This window comes from Megascapheus bottae, chromosome 3 (assembly GCF_031878675.1).
Source record: "Megascapheus bottae isolate mThoBot1 chromosome 3, mThoBot2.hap1, whole genome shotgun sequence".
In the NCBI taxonomy this organism is placed as follows: domain Eukaryota; kingdom Metazoa; phylum Chordata; class Mammalia; order Rodentia; family Geomyidae; genus Megascapheus; species Megascapheus bottae.
In genome coordinates this window covers 58,020,556-58,036,849 of record NC_143511.1, presented here as the reverse complement: position 1 = coordinate 58,036,849, position 16,294 = coordinate 58,020,556, and the positions used below count along the sequence as shown (strand labels likewise).

Here is a 16,294-nt window from a genome sequence, read left to right as displayed (position 1 = left end):
TTATGTGACTCTTGAGATCTATCCTTTAGAGGATATGTCATTTTGGAGCCATTGATCTAAGGACTGATGATAGAGAGAAAAAGTTGTCAGCTGAAAAGGTGGTAAAGTTTTCATTGGAGGAGAGGATATGCCTAGAAAACTCCTCATGGACAGTCTGCAAATGAGTCTTTGGTATATACAGGGCAACACCTGTGCCTCTGTGCTGACAGTGCAGGTGTAATAATTAACCATGCTGAAGAGCCAGCTGCAGGCCTGGCATTGAGAGAGCGCTCAAGCCCTCTCTCCCAGAAGGGGGGGTGTTGGAGCATGAGTGGGGGGGGGGAGTGGGGAAGGGATTCTAACTTAAAAAACACCAAGCATAAGAGAAGCAGGTGTAGACAGACTGAAAAAAAAGTCTTTTGTATATGAAACAACATTGTTGAGAAAATGAAACTTTCCTATGTGAGAACATTTCTTTAGATATTTGCATTTAAAACGTATTTATTGTTATTATAAAGGTGATGTACAAAGGGATCATAGTTACTTAAGTCAGGTAAACTTTTAGGAGAATGTCACATCATCCTTCCTAGTTTTTCCACCCACCCCCACCCACAAGTTACATAGTTCATGTTCAATGTAGTATCCAAGCATGCTATTGTTGTATTTTTTTACTCTTTGTCCCTCCATTTGTGTGCCTCTCCTTACTTTCACAATGACATGTAAACAAACAGCACAAAAAGAAAAGAAAACAAAAACAGCTAATAAGAAAAAAACAAAAACCTCTGTGTTCATTTTGGTATTTGTATTTTCTGCTGAAGTCCATGGTGGCAAAGTTGAAACCCCATGAATGAATTTAGAATTGGGCAAAGTCAGGGTAAGGCTGGCTCTGTTGACCTTGGTCAAGTCCCTTTACTGCTTGCTCTGGTTCTCTCCTCCCTCAGCTCTCATTTCTTCTTCAGAGAGGAGACAGTTATAGCAACCAGCCAAGGATTTTTGTAACCTTATACACACTGGATGTAAAGTACCTTGCCCAGAATGAATTGTGTTGATGATGTGTTTCTTTTATTGGTTATGGGACTTAAACTCTGGGCCTGGGCATTGTCCCTGAGTTCTTTAGCTCAAGGCTACCGCTCTACTCTTTGAGCCACAGTGCCACTTCCAGTTTTCTAGAGGTTAATTGGAGATAAGAGTCTCATGGGCTTTTATGTCCAGACTGGCTTTGAACCTTGATGATCCTCAGATCTCAGCCTCCTGAGTAGCTAGGATTATAGGTGTGAGCCATTGCTCCTGGCTTGCTTTTTTAATTTCCTAGATGCTTTGCTTTGCATCACAGTGGGTGGTGAATTTGCAAGCTTTGTACACAACATTAAATCCAGGGAGAAAGTTTTCCTCTATGTGATCAGAAAAACTAGGTCAAATTTTAAAAATGGGAATTAGGAGATCATGCCGGAGATAAATCCTTTCTGATCTGTATTGGTTTTCTCAGAGAATTAGATGAGGCACACATTTGCAGATTCACTGGAGGCTACATCGAAGTGCCAGATGTTATTATTGTGATGGATTGCTGCCCAAAGGGAAGCATGATGGGCATTCTGCTCATTGACGACAGTCCTCTCAATGAGGTTTCCAGCAAGAGCCAGGCTTGTGAGTGGTCAGAAATATAGCCAGTGAAATGCTACCACAAAGCCCTCCTTTCTTGCTGCTCCTAGCAATCTAGTGAAGACATATTTACTGGGAGTGCCTTATCTTAGAAGTGAGTGCAATGATTTGGAAGCATGGATAGGAAGAGGTAGATCATTATATTTAGACAGGGAGACTGAGACAGAGCAGGATTTTGAGTTAGGCCCATCTCCTGGAATCTAGGGACATTGGCTGAAGAAGTTGGTAAAAAATTCTCATTAGCCTCTAAGAGGGATATAAGCTATACCTCACACATGGTTCTGGCAGCTATCGGCACTGGCTTGGTTTTATTAATGTGCTTGACAAACACTCTATCAGATACTACAGAGGACACAAACAAACAGGAAATGTTCTCTACCTATAGCTGGATGTGTATGTGTATATATATGTGTACATGTGTATGATATTTCATTTGGACCAGAAAATGCTCTTGGTTTGAATCAGCACTGAACACAAATCCCATACAGTAAGTTAATGCGGGTATTAAGAGTTTGTCCTGCTCATATTTAGGTATATAGAGTTAAAGGAGAGCCAGACAAAAAATATGCAGGCTGCATCTGGAACCCTGGGCTCCTGTGGGATTGGTCTCAACCACACTCAAATCATTGCGAAGTTGAACACGGATTTTTGGTACCCAGGATGTGAGTCCTCAAAGAAGCTCTTTTCACTTATAGGTTTTGTTTATTTAAGAAATACTCCCCCCTCCGGTTCATAAATCTCAACTGGTTACAGAAATTGTGCATATATTTTCATACAGATAAAACTGTGTTAAACACAGTGTGTAAGTGAAATGAGAGGGGGGGAGAGTGGGAAACAATTCTTTCAATTTGGTTTTCATTTTGTTTTTTAAAGTATAAAGCCACTGAGAATTATGCATTAATATTCATCATGTGCATATCATTTAACAGATTCATTAAGGGATGTAGGAATTTCATTCAGAACTTTCAAACATTATTAACTGATTTTGATGTCTTTAAATAAATGCTTATGAGCAACAAGGAGATAAAAGTTTATAATAAGAAAATCTGCCTCGGGCCTGGAGTTTGGCCTAGTGGTAGAGTGCTTGCCTAGACCTGGGTTCAGCTGCTTGATACCATATACATAGAGAAAGCTGGAAGTGGTGTTGTGGCTCAAGTGCAGAGTGTTAGCCTTGAGAAAGCCCAAGGATAGTGCTCAGACCCTGCATTCAAGTTCCAGGACTGGCAAAAAAGAAAGAAAGAAAGAAAGAAAGCAAGAAAGGATCTGCCTTGAAAGCTCAAGCCAAATTCTGACTACTAGAGAGTTTGCTTTGTGCCAGCAACTACATTATTTGGGTTCATTCACTATTTCCACTTTCCCCAATTATCTGATTAGATATAATTTTGGTATATGTTTAAATAAATTAATTTTTTCCCCTACCTCACTCTCCTTTCCCTTCTGCTTACTCCTTATCTTCTCTCTCCCTCTTTCTCTCCTTCCCTCCCTCCTCACACTCCTCTCCCGGGTCCTTACTTTCCTCCTTCCCTCCCTCACTTTCCTGTCATGTCTCTGTTTCTTCATCTGCCTTAAATTCCATGGTCCATCATTGATATGGACTATCATTTACCTATATTTTCTCCTATTATTACCAATTATTTAACTACATATACTTGGTGGATTGACATATGTCTCCTTATTTGGACTACAATCTCCTCACGGGTAGAAATTTCAATCTCTTTGTTCCTTGCTACAGCCCAAATGCCTTGAACATGATAGGCATATGATAGGTACTTAATAAATATAAATTAAATGAAAAAAAACAGGTCAGGTTCCCCTTGTGGTTCCAGGCACATCAGCTCCCGAGGGTTGGCAGTTTAGACATGGCCAAGTCCAAGAACCACACTACAACCAACCAGTCCTGGAAATGGCATAGAAATGGCATCAAGAAACCCAGTCTCTGAAGGGGGTGGACCCCACGTTCCTGAGGAACATGCGTTTTGCTAAGAAATACAACAAGAAGGGCTTTAAGAAGATGCAGGCCAACAATGCCAAGGCCATGAGCAACAGGGCCGAGGCCATCAAGACCCTGATGAAGCCCAAAGTAGTGAGCAACAAATGCAAGCTTCCAGTGACTCACCTACATCGCCCCCTCCAGGCTTGGGAAGCGCATCCGTGCCTACATTGCCAAGGGCTGCAGGCTCACATGGCCCAAAGTTAGGGCGCAGGCCCTGGCTAAAGCAAGGCTAAGGCACAAGCCAAGGCCCAGGCTCCAACTGCCACTCCAGCTCAGGCCCAGGCTGCAGCCCCCAAGAGTGCCTAAGCCCCAGCTCCTAAGGGTGCCCAGGGCCCTGTGAAGGCCCCACAATGAAGACTTCTGTCTGTCTGCCAGTGTGAGGACAGGGGGACTGCTGTGGCTCCCTGGCTGCCATCTTCAGGGGATTGGTGGCCTGCGTCATTTCTACCAATAAACGTGAGGCAGGATCTGGTAAAAACAAGCAAACAAAAACCAAAAAACAACAAAAAACACAAAAAGGCAGTAAAGGTGAAAGGAACTTTTAGAATGGTTAAATGGTTGGTTGGGCACATCCTTCTGTTCTGATTATTTCTAAAGCCGTTTCTGCTTTGATCCATTTTCTCTTATCCTCTCATAGAAAGGATAGCCACATGATGAGGAGTGTTCCTTGCGTCTCCCTCTAAAGGAACTGGGTTGCAGGGAGGCCTCAGATTGTTGTTCTTGCTCCTTAAATATGTAGAGGTAAGAGAATGAGGAAGAAAAGGGAAGCTGTTGGTTGCTAATTCTGACATCACATCGACAAATGAGGAGATCACAGTTTTGTCTTAGAAAGAGATAAATCAACAAGAGTAACCTGACTCCTCAAGTAACAACTCTTGGCATTTTAAAAGAGCGTTTCAGAATTCATATCCAGATGATGTTTCAGTAAACAATTGGAATATATGTCAGAAACTTGGAATAGAGGTTCAGATGGAAGTAAAAATTTAGGGGTCACTGCTGTGGTAAAGCTGTAGGTGAAGATGAAACCCAGAGAAAAGTCATAGAAAAGGACAGCGAGGGCCCTGGCATAACCTAGGAGAGGAATCCAGCATGATCATAGAGCTGTGGGGCCATACAAATATGGTAATAGCCAGGTGCCAGTAGCTCATGCCTGTAATCCTAGCTACTCTACTCCAGAGGCTGAGATCTAAGGACTGAGGTTTGGAGCCAGCAGGAAAGTTTGTGAGACTCTTTAATCACATAAAAAAAGCAGGAAGTGAAGCAGGGGATCAATTGCTAGAGTTCTAGCCTTGAGCCAAAGAAGTGCAGGGTGGTGCTCAGGCCCTGAGTGCAAGCCCCCCAACCCTCCCCCACTAAATTAAAAAAAGCATGGTAACAGAGACTATCATGATGCTGAAACACAGAAAGCATGTCCTCATGAAGCATGTTTACCAGTAGGTATGGTTATAGTTCCCTATCTTTTAGACATGCACAAGAATTTTATTTAATTCATAGCATCCAACTTGCTAAAATAAAAAAAAAACAATGAGAATTATGAGCTTGGAAGGGTTACGTGACGTTAATGGGAGAGACTTAGAGTAGAACAGAAAAGATCAACCAGTCATATTACAAATCCTTTGGATCTTGCTCTAGCCATACCCTTAATTGCCCATACCTCTTTGGTTCTCTGTCACTTAGCACCTCTGAGCCTTGGATTTCTTTATGTTTAAAGTACAAAGCCAGGTGCTGGTGGCTCACACCTGTAATCCTAGCTACTAGGAAGCTGAGATCTGAGGATAACAGTTCAAAGCCACTCTGGGCATAAAAAGTCCATTAGATGCTTATCTCCAATTAACCACCAGAAAACTGGAAGTAGCACTGTGGCTCAAAGTGGTAGAGCCCTACCCTTGAGTTGAAGAGCCCAGGGACAGGGCCCAGACCTAGAGTTCAAGGCCTACAACCAAAAAAAAAAAGGGGGGGATATTTTTATCAGCCAGCATAAAGGGGCACACATAGATAACATATAAAAACTGAATATAATCTTGTGTAAAATCACATCATATTGAATATCATTGCCATACTTTATGTTGGTAACATGAAAAATGTTGTGTATTAATTAAAAATGTCTAACTACTGAAAGGAAATGTCAATCAAGTCTTCCTGGCTGCTGGGGATAAAGCTAAAAAAGAGCAGTCAGGGATAAGATGGTTTCTTTTTTCCTTTTTAAATTTTTTTCTGTCAGTCACGGGGCTTGAATTCTGAGCCTGGACGTTGTTCCTGAGCACTTCGGCTCAAGACTATCACTCTACCACTTGAGCCACAGTACTGCTTCTAGTTTTCTGTTAGTTAATTGGAGATAAAAGTCTCACAGACTTTTCATGCCTGGGCTGGCTTTGAACTGTGATCCTTAGGGCTCAGCCTCCTGAGCAGCAATTATGTAGAGTGAGATAAGCCAAGACCAAAGTAACAAAGGCACACGGTCTCCTTGATATGTGGATGTTAGATCCAAACAGTACAAGAGTGATGACTCAATATTCGGGTACCCACAGTCATTGACATAGTCTTGGAGATATAAATACATAGACATAAAAAATCAATGTGTAAGAAGTAATGCACCTACTATCTGGCTAATGTAACTGTAACCCCTCTATACATTCCAATACAAAATAAATAAATAAATCTTTGATGGGATATTTACTCTATAGACATAATGTTATATTATATAGATCAATATGTATCTATGACAGACGAACGCTCAGCTTAATTTTAATTATGTTCTAAAATCTATGTTCCAGTGCTTATTTGTTAAACATGACATTTGAAATATGATATAAAAAAGCAGTGTTAATAAAATCTTTTAAAATTAAAAAAAAAAAAAAGAAGTGCACTGGAGGAAGCAAAGCTTCTCTAGCATCAGATGAATCCCAACCAAGTGAGTCCACTGGACAAGAGGCTATCTCCGTTGCCTTGACTGACCTCCCATCCTCACTGAATGTATCCGAATGGCCAAGTGAGACTCATTCCTTCAGGTATGGGTTTGCAGGAGCATTCAGGGCAGGCTCTGTGGTATACCCTTCTCAGGGAACACTTAGCTGGCTGGGTTATTGGATTCCAAGAGGATGATAATTATAAGCCTTAAAGCCCTTTGTTAGCCAAGAGCCTTCAAAGAATCAGAGATCAGTACAGAGGGAACAGAATGCTCCCGTGAAGTGGTTTCTATGTGCTGGAAGCCTAGGTGGAGAAAAACAGCCAACACCTGGAAGTACTTGTAGCAGAAAAGGCCTTAGACCTCATGTATGAAAAACAACAAACCCAACCACCTACTCTCCAGCAAGTAATGCCATTTGGAAACAGGCAGTACGAAAGACTCATTTGGGTAGTTTATCATTTCGGTTCAATTTGTTTCTCTGATATATAATGTATATTTTATGTTTTATATATTTTTTTCCTTGAGCTAATTGTTAGAAGCACAGGGATGACATTTTACATCTTTGTTTTGAAGTCTGGCATTTCTTGCTCGTGTGAATGCTTTTAAGGGTCGCTTTTTATTTGCATTAGGAAGTCACTGCGCATCAAAGGTAGAAAAAAATATCATTATCTGGGATGCCAGCACTGCATCTGGGCTTTCCTTTCTCCCCCACCTTTCTCTCTCTCTCCCTCTCTTTGTATTTCCTGGGGCTTGAACTCAAGGTCTAGGCACTGTCTCTGGATTGTTTTACTCAGGGCTAGCACTCTGCTACTTGAGCAGGTCTGCTCCTGGCCTTCAGGTAGTTAATTGGAGAGAAGAGTCTTATAGACCTTCCTGGCCAGAGTGGCTCTGAACTTCCATCTTCAAATCTCAGCTATCTGAGCAGTCCCTGCTGTGTGTTTTGTGAGGAAGTGCCTAAACTGGGGGTGGGTGGAGATGGAGTAGGGTTGAGCTAGGAAAGTAGCTCCTGCAAAGGGCAGTGGAGGCAGGTAGAGGCTTCTAGCCCCAGCAGTGGAGTGGAGAAGATATGTTCTTTTTAAAATTGTAATTAATAGAAGGATTACATTATATTTACCATATAGAAGGTGCATTACTTTACAAACATTGATACCCTTTCTCATGTCTTGGTCCCCATTTCCCTCCCCCCACCCCGCCCCTCATGCTGTTTTCCCCTTCCCTATCCTATTTCAAATAACCAAATAAACATATATACAATATATCAGATAACAAGGTAAGATACTGTAACAATATAGATAACCAAGGGACAGCAAAAGAGATGAGAGATAACATAGTACATTAAGGACAACAATCACTCATTCTATGGCTTTTGTTTCTATATCCTGGAGGTCCTTTCATTTAGCATCATACTATATGGCCTTATATATCTAAGTTTTGCTCTATTGTAAACCTCTGCTAGGAGATCCCAAGGTTTTTACTGATTATGACAAATGAGGGAAACCATTGAGCCTATGTTCCTTTGAGTCTGGCTTACTTCACGTAATTTTTCTTAAGTCTTCCTATTTCCTTGCAAATGATGTCGAGCTTTCTGACGGCAGCATAGAATTCCATTGTATATAAATTCCACATCTTGTTGATCCAGTCGTCTACTGAGGGGCATTTGGGTTGGTTGCATATCTTTGCTATGGTAAATAGTGCTGCAATGAACATCGTTGTGCTAGTGGACTTAGTATGTCCTTGTTTCTGGATGATTGGGTAAATGCCAAGGAGTGGGATTGCTGGGTCATAGGGGAGCTCTATGTTTAGTCTTTTGAGGAACTGCCATACTGCTTTCCATAGTGGTTGAACAAGTTTGCACTCCCACCAACAGTGTAGTAGTGATCCCTCCTGGCCACATCCCCTCCAGCATCTGTTGTTATTAGATTTCTTTCTTTCTTTTTTTTTTTTGCCAGTCCTGGGCTTGAGCTCAGGGCCTGAGCACTGTCCTTGGACTTTCTCAAGGCTAGAGCTCTACCACTTGAGCTTCAGCACCACTTCCGACTTTTTTCTATGTATGTGGTACCGAGGAATCGAACCTGGGTCTTCATGCATGCTAGGCAAGCACTTTAACCACTAGGCCAACTCCTGGCCCCGTTATTAGATTTCTTGATCATGGCTATTATAACTGGAGTGGGATGTGTTCTAAATATTACTCTGAGCTTGAGCTCTGAGTGAGCCAGAGCTGGACCAGTGCTTTACTTCTCCTTTTCCAGCTTTAATGATCCTGGGCAAGTCACACCTTTCTTTATTCCTTGAAGTAGGGATTAAAAACTGTACGCACTGCATAGACATGTTATTTATATGAGTGAATACCTCTGAAATCCTTAGCAAGTGCCTGGTATAACGAAGAAGTCCATCATCATCGCTATCATCATCATCATCATCATCATCATCATCATCATCATCATCTTCATCATCTTCCAGTATCGAGGTTTGAACTCAGGGTCTTGTACTTGTGTGGCTGATACTCTATGCCTTGAGTTATGCCTCTAACCTGACTTGTTGCTGGAAATGGAGTATTGAAGACTTTCCTAACTGGGTTGGCTTCTAAAGGTATTTTGATACTGATGGATTCTAATGAATAGCTTGAAGAACTACTGAGTATTAGCCTAAGACATAAACTAAGCTGTTTTTTAATGCAATGGAAGAAATAAATATCTGTAATAGATTGTATTTCACCCATCTCCTGTTTGACCTCTTTCCAGTATTTAACCCCATTGACTTCTCTTCCCTTGGAATTCTCTCCTTGAATTTCTCTGCTTCCTCTACTGGCACACTTCCTACTGCTTAGCTGATTCCCACTCATCTTTGTAGCAGCTTTGTATCCTTCATATCCATCTCAAATGCTAACGGTTTCCTAGGGTCTGTCCTCATTTAGCCTACCTTTCACTCATTCTTTATAAAAACATTTTTATTGGTTATATTATTTGTACAAGATAATGGGTTTCATGGTGACATTTTCATATCCTCATATAACTCCTAGCTCCCAGTGACTGTCACCATTATATGTCCATGGCATCCAAGCTGCCATCTGAGCCGGAATCCAGGGAAGTTAAAGACTTGCATGATGCAAGTCTCTCTTTTTTTCTCCCTCCCTCTCTCCCTCCCTTTCCTCCCTCCCCTCCCTCCCTTCCCCCTTCTTTCTCTTTCTTTCTTTCTTTCTTTCTTTCTTTCTTTCTTTCTTTCTTTCTTTCTTTCTTTCTTTCTTTCTGTCTGTCTGTCTGTCTTTCTTGTGTGTGCTGGTTCTGGGGCTTGAACTCAGGGCTGTGGTGCTATCCCTGAGCTTTTATGATCAAGGCAGTCACTCTCTGTCACTTGAGCCACAGCTCCACTTTTTGCTTAAACTTTTTTTATTGTTATTGTAAAGGTGATGTACAGTTACATAAGTTAGGCAAAAAGTACATTTTTTTTGTTTTGGTTTTTTACCAGTTCTGGGGCTTGAACTCTGGGCCTGGTCAGTGTTCCTAAGCTCTTCAACTCAAGGCTACTGCCCTACCCCTGGAGCCACAGTGCCACTTTTGGTTTTCTGGCGGTTAACTGGAGATAAAGAGTATCATGTCTTTAGATCCTCAGATCTCAGCCTCATGAGTAGCTAGGATTACAGGTGTGAGCCACTGCTCCAGGCCAGTCAAAGATTGCATTTTTGGAGGGACAATATCACTTCTTCCCTTACTCTTTCCCAATTTCCCCTACCATCTCGACCTGCAAGTTGTATAATTCATTTTCAGCATAACGGCTAGTGAGTACCACTGATGCATTGTTTACCCTTTATTTTAAAAAAAATTCTATTTTTTATTGTCAGGGTAATGTATAGAGGGGTTACAGTTACATTCGCCAGATAGTAGGTGCATTACTTCTCATACATTGATACCCCATCTCATGTTTTTGTCCCCATTTCCCTCCCCAACCTCTCCCAATCATCTTGTTTTTTCCCCCTTCCCTTTCCTATTTCAAATAAACAAATATACGTATATACAATATACCAGGTAACAAAGTCAGATACAGTAACAATATGATAACCTAAGGGCACCATAGCACATTAAGAACAACAATCACACAAGATAAAGTTCTTGTTTCCATATCCTAGAGATCCTTTCATTTAGACTCTTCCTATATGACCTTATTGTGATTGCCTTTTACCCTTCCACAAACACATAAATGAACAAATAAGACAAAGAGAAAACAAAAACAAAAGCAGCAACAAAGAAAAAAACCTCTTGTTTCTATCTTGTGAAGATCATTTTGATAAATATTATTTTATATGATCAGATGCACATATGCATTCTGCCTTTATGTTCCTTCCCTAAACATATCTTTCTTTAGTCTCACTGTGTGTGGTTGCCTAGAGTCCTTTATGACTTATCATGTTCCCGTGCATTTTAGGTCTAGCTTTTGCATATGGGAGACAACATGGGCCATTTGTCTCTCTGAGTTTGGCTTACCTCACTTACCATAATTTGTTCTAGGTACCTCTATTTCCCTGTAAATGACATCATATTTTTTTTCTAATGGCGGTGTAAAATTTCATTGTGTAGAGATACCACATTTTTTTGATCCACTTATTTGTGGTAGGGCATCTGGGCTGTTTCCATAGCTAAGCTATTGTAAATAGTGTGGCAGTGAATTTGGATGTGCACGTGTCTTTACAGTACCCTGGCTCGTGATGTTCTGGGTAGATGCCCAGGAGTGGTATGGCTGGGTAAAAGTTACTCCTTCTGTGGCAGAAACATGTCAATATTTCCTAAGTAATCTTTGCTATCGTTTCTGAGCCATCACAATCCAACTAGCACACTATGTGACCAGCGCTCTACACTGTTGCTTATCTAGCAGGATCATATACTCCCTGTATGGGGTAACTTAATTTTGTCTATGTTCACTAGTGCCTTGCTCAGTGCTTAGGATATGGAAGGTGCTCTGGAAATATGGGTTAGAAGCCTGACTACGCCTTAAAAAGCTTCAATTAACAATGCCTAGAAGAGGTAGCAATATAGCCAGATTATGCTGCATTTAAAAGTGTTTAGCATATTACCAAGGTAGATTATGAATATGTATATCAAAAGATGGCTGTTGAGATAGAAATTCCTAAGGGAGCTATAAAAATATCACCCTATTTCTTTCCCTGAAAAAAAATACAGAATCTGATCTTTCCCACTATTATTAGACTCTAATAAATATTCATCCTTTATCCCTCTGGGGGGGGTCCCAAGCTTCCTGCAAGCAAAATGAGGGCTACATGTGCCCCAGTAAATCACTCTGATTGTTTTTACCCTGTAAACAGAATGAAGATCTTAGTTGATTTGCTTCTATTCAACAGTCCAGAGATTCAAATAACTAACTTTTTTTTTTGTAATGGGGGCCTGGGCACTGTCCCTGAGCTTCTTTTGCTCAAGGCTAGCACTCTACCACTTAGCCATAGTCTCACTTTCAGCTTTTTTAGAGGAGGGAAAGTAGGAGGGCTAATTCGAGATCAGAATCTCACAGACTTTTCCTGCTAGGACTGGCTTTGAGCCATGATCTTCAGATCTCAGCCTCTTGAGTAGCTAGGATGGCTGGCATCAGCCACCAGTGCCAGGCTAACTATATTTTAAATCTGAAGTACTGAAAGAGGAGAGATAAAACTGTTCATGTCCCTTCCAATGCTTAGGGAAAACTCCCTGTGAAGAAGGTAATAGCCAGTTGGGGGAACAGAAGCGCCATCCCCCCCAGAGCACAAAGCCCAGGAGCTCTCTAAACCACCTACACCACAAACCCCCGCAGGGTGGGAGCTAGGCCTGCTTTAACATGAGAGGTCCTGGTTCTGAAAAGTATCTCTAGTCAGGTGAGGCATCCATCTAAACCTCCAAAGTGCTAGGTCAGTCAAGGCTGTTACTCATGAGAGCCCAGGCAGAGCTTCCAAGCCTCCAATTAGCTTCCACTGTCTCTTCACTCCAGCAGCACCCCTGACTCCATGGCATCAGTGGCCCCAAGGGAGGCTGAGTTAGAGAAAATGTGCTTGGCTAGGCACAATCCATTTGGCCAGGAAGACAATACAAACAATCCCCTTATTCCTTGGCCTAGAGGACAGACAATCAAGAGGCCACTGCTGACAAAAGAGGGCAGACACCAAGAATAGACTGGGTGTTGTTTTTCCTTGAACATGATCAACTATTCTAATTTAGAGCAGAAAACAGGTTTGTAATGACCAAAGACTAGACCTAACTAGTTAGGTTTTAATTAGGTAGCCAATGAAAGAGAACACCACACTGTATTCAGGCAGGAAAGGGAAGTTTACTTCCCAAGGGCCGCCCCTCCAGGTGTGGTAGAGACACACGAGGCTGAAGAGGATGAATGGCCACGGTTTATTTAGGGAAGGGGGAGGAGAGAAGGTGTGGCGAGAAGTGGCTACCTTCCCTGGCCAGATGTGGATGTGACCCCAGAGCTTGGGATTGATGATCCTGTGATGGATCCTATGGAGGTGCGAGTGGGGGTGGTCCAAGAAGTGACCTCAGAGAAGGGGAGATGACTGTCTCCAGGTGTGCCAGTTACCTAGTTTATGCAGGTATTGGGAAGAGGCTTAACCAGGATTGGGCGGGGGGCATGTCTATATGGGGCCATTTGGGTGAGTCTTACACTAACTTGTTAGGCTTGGTCAGAGTTGCCAGAGTATGTCCATGGTTTTCAGGTAAATGTGTGTGACTGGTATTAATGTTGTACCTTAACTTAGATATAAATCCAGTCATGAGAAAATAGAAAAGCCCAATGTATGTGAATTAATGCACCTTCTATCTGGCAAATATCATGTAACCCTTTTACTAATTACAATAAAAAATAAATTAAAAAAAAGAAAATAGAAAAGCCACATTTTGAGAGCTCCAATTTTGGAGTCTTTATTGGAGTGCTAGCCATCTGCAGGCAGCTAATTGTCACAAAGACCTCAGCCAGCAAATACATGTAACACTCTCGAAACTTAGCCATGAAGGCCAGAGAAGGAAGAAAGAACAAAAGAATGCCAATTCAGCTCCAGTGGAGAGCTGAAGTGAAACACCATGCGGACTGGAGAAGAGCCAGGAGACAGAGACGGGACAGGAGAACGGAGACACGTGGCAGGTGTAATGGCACCTGAACTGGTTGGGTTCTAAATAGGGTCAGGTCAAGGGGAAGGGTTTAGGAACCTAGCACTCAAGTGCTTGGTCCTGCCTGCAGAGATTCAGGCTTGCCCACCATCTGGGAGGTCAGAGCTTCACCTTCCCCAACTGTGAAGACAAGATGGCATTGGCCAGACCTGATCTGCACACTTCATTATAATTTCAAATGTAAAGGCAGAGAGACAAGAGCCTGCTATCAGACTAGACAACATGGTTGAGATTGTCAGTAGGTGGAGAGCATGATGTCTGCCACAGAAGAGAGTGCAGGCCTGTGAGCAAGGTAGCAGTGAGTTGACATTTTAGGCAGCCCTTTAAAATACCATGGCATGTGACTTGTGTCATGTGATTTGGTTAAGTTCACCCATCCCCTACTCCTTCTCCCCTTCCTCCTCTCCCCTCCCTTAAAAAGAAAAGAAAACAACAGCAAAAACCTTAACCAACTTCCTAGAGCTAAAAGGTATCCTGATGAAAAAAAAAACATCATGAATCGGCTCCTTACTCTAGTCTAGGGAGTGGGTTTTAAAATATGAAGCAAGAAGGTATGTGATTCTTCTTTTTACTTTACTTTCTTTCTTTTTTTGTTATGGTACCGGGACTTGAACTCAGGGCCTTCCACTCTCACTTGGCTTTCTCACCGAAGGCCTATACTCTATTACTTGAACCACAGCTTCACTTCTGGCTTTTGAGTGGTTATTTTGGAGATGAAATCTCACAAACTTTCCTGTTCAGGCTAGCTTCAAACTGTGATCCTCAGATCTCAGCCTCCTGAGAAGCTATGCTTACAGTCACAAGCCACTGGTACCCAGTGAGATTCCCCCTTTTTACATTAAAGGATACAATAGCTACCTTTACAGTGAGGCAGGACCAAGGTCATCTTGTTTGTGGGAAAGTCTTTCAACTTCAGAGAAAACCCCAAAAGTTAAGTGTTATAAATTGTGAGGCTGAAACAGAAATTTTCAGTTTACTGCAAGCATCAAGGCAATCAGTCCCTAACTGGATATCAGAGACCATTCCTTGCTGTATAGATGGAGAAACTGAGGGAGAGAGTTTAAAGAGAGCCCCAGAGCTATGCCTTATCATAATGCAGATTCCTTTTAGATATGTGTTTAGGGGTCAGAGGAGTGGTGGTAAAGGTGCTGGCACCGGAGCAGCAAAACAGCCTCTTCCTCGCAAAAAGCCTGCACTAAACTCATCTGAAGAAACCTAAGAACCACTACCAGCAAGAAACAGAAGTTGTAGAATATGAACAATTACCCTGTATCAGGGTAACTGGTGAGCAAGTTAATTTCCATGTTGGACTTCTTTTTCATGGCTTCCTCACTCTGTGTAAATCTGTTGCATAAACCCTTTCATCTGATCCACAAAAGCCATAAGGGTCCAGACGTTAGGGGATGGAGCTGGCGTCAGTCAAGCTCACTGTGCTGTGACTGTGTCCACACAGTATGAAGTGAACTGAGCAGCAAACAAACAAAATCAGTACCAAGCCCCCCCCAACAAAACTAACAACACAAACAGAAAATTTGTTATAAACAACAGAACACACACACACACACACACACACGCACGCACGCGCACACACACACACACACACACACACACACACACACCCTCTTACAGCAATTAATAAGCCTGACTCATTCTGGTCTCTCAGGCTCAGATTTTGGAAAACTTAAAAAAATGTGCTGAATCGGAGGTTCTTTTGCTTAATTAGGACCTGCTGATTTTTACCGGGTTTACCTTGTTTTACCTCATCACTCCTTCCCAGGGACATGACTGCCATCTTCACTCAGCCTCCTTAGGACCAGAGCATCACCTCAGGGCGAGGACAGCTCCACACCCACACCCACACTGCCCAAGTCTGATGAATGGCTACACAATGGAGATGATAGGAGATGTGAGACAATGATCATCAATGGATTCCTGAGACATGAAATGATAGTAAAATTTAGGGGGAAAGTGGAAACTAATGGCAGTGAATCCCTTATATAAAAATTCTAATTTTCCTAAGCTTTCAGTTGCCAGAGAGCCAAATCTTAGTGGCTTCCATTGTGCCAATGGCTTTTCTTGTGGTGGCACTCAGAAAACATGCACTTGTTGATTTTAGAGTCTCCTCTCTCTCTCTCTCTCTCTCTCTCTCTCTCTCTCTCTCTCTCTCTCTCTCTCTCTCACACACACACACACACACACACACACACACGCACACACACACACAGTGTCCTAGTATGTTGCCTGGAGGGTCACGACTCAAGCAATTCTCCTGCCTTAGCGTGCTGAGTGAGTAAATAGGACTACAGGTGTTTGTCATCAAGAATCATTTCAATACTAAGGGAAATGAATTTATTTATTATATTTGTCTCGCATTTATTGATTACTCTCAGCCAGGGGTATCAAGGGGCTTCATTTGAACATATCCAACATATCCATATATGCATCCAGTGTGCCTCAGTCAGACTCATCTCTGCCACTGTCCCTCCCTCCCCCCTATCTCTCAGCAAGTTTCGTGGTTCCATTTTCACATATGGACATGAAGTACTTTGACTACATTCACCTTCTCTGATTGCCCGCCTCCCCATTACTGCCACACTGAAGACAGTA

General features: G+C 42.2%; 1 pseudogene; it reads left to right on the top strand.

Moving 5' to 3' along the window:
• The first annotated feature begins 3,541 nt into the window (after positions 1–3,541).
• LOC150065531 (large ribosomal subunit protein eL29 pseudogene) lies at positions 3,542–3,985 on the top strand (annotated as a pseudogene).
• The last annotated feature ends 12,309 nt before the right edge of the window (positions 3,986–16,294 follow it).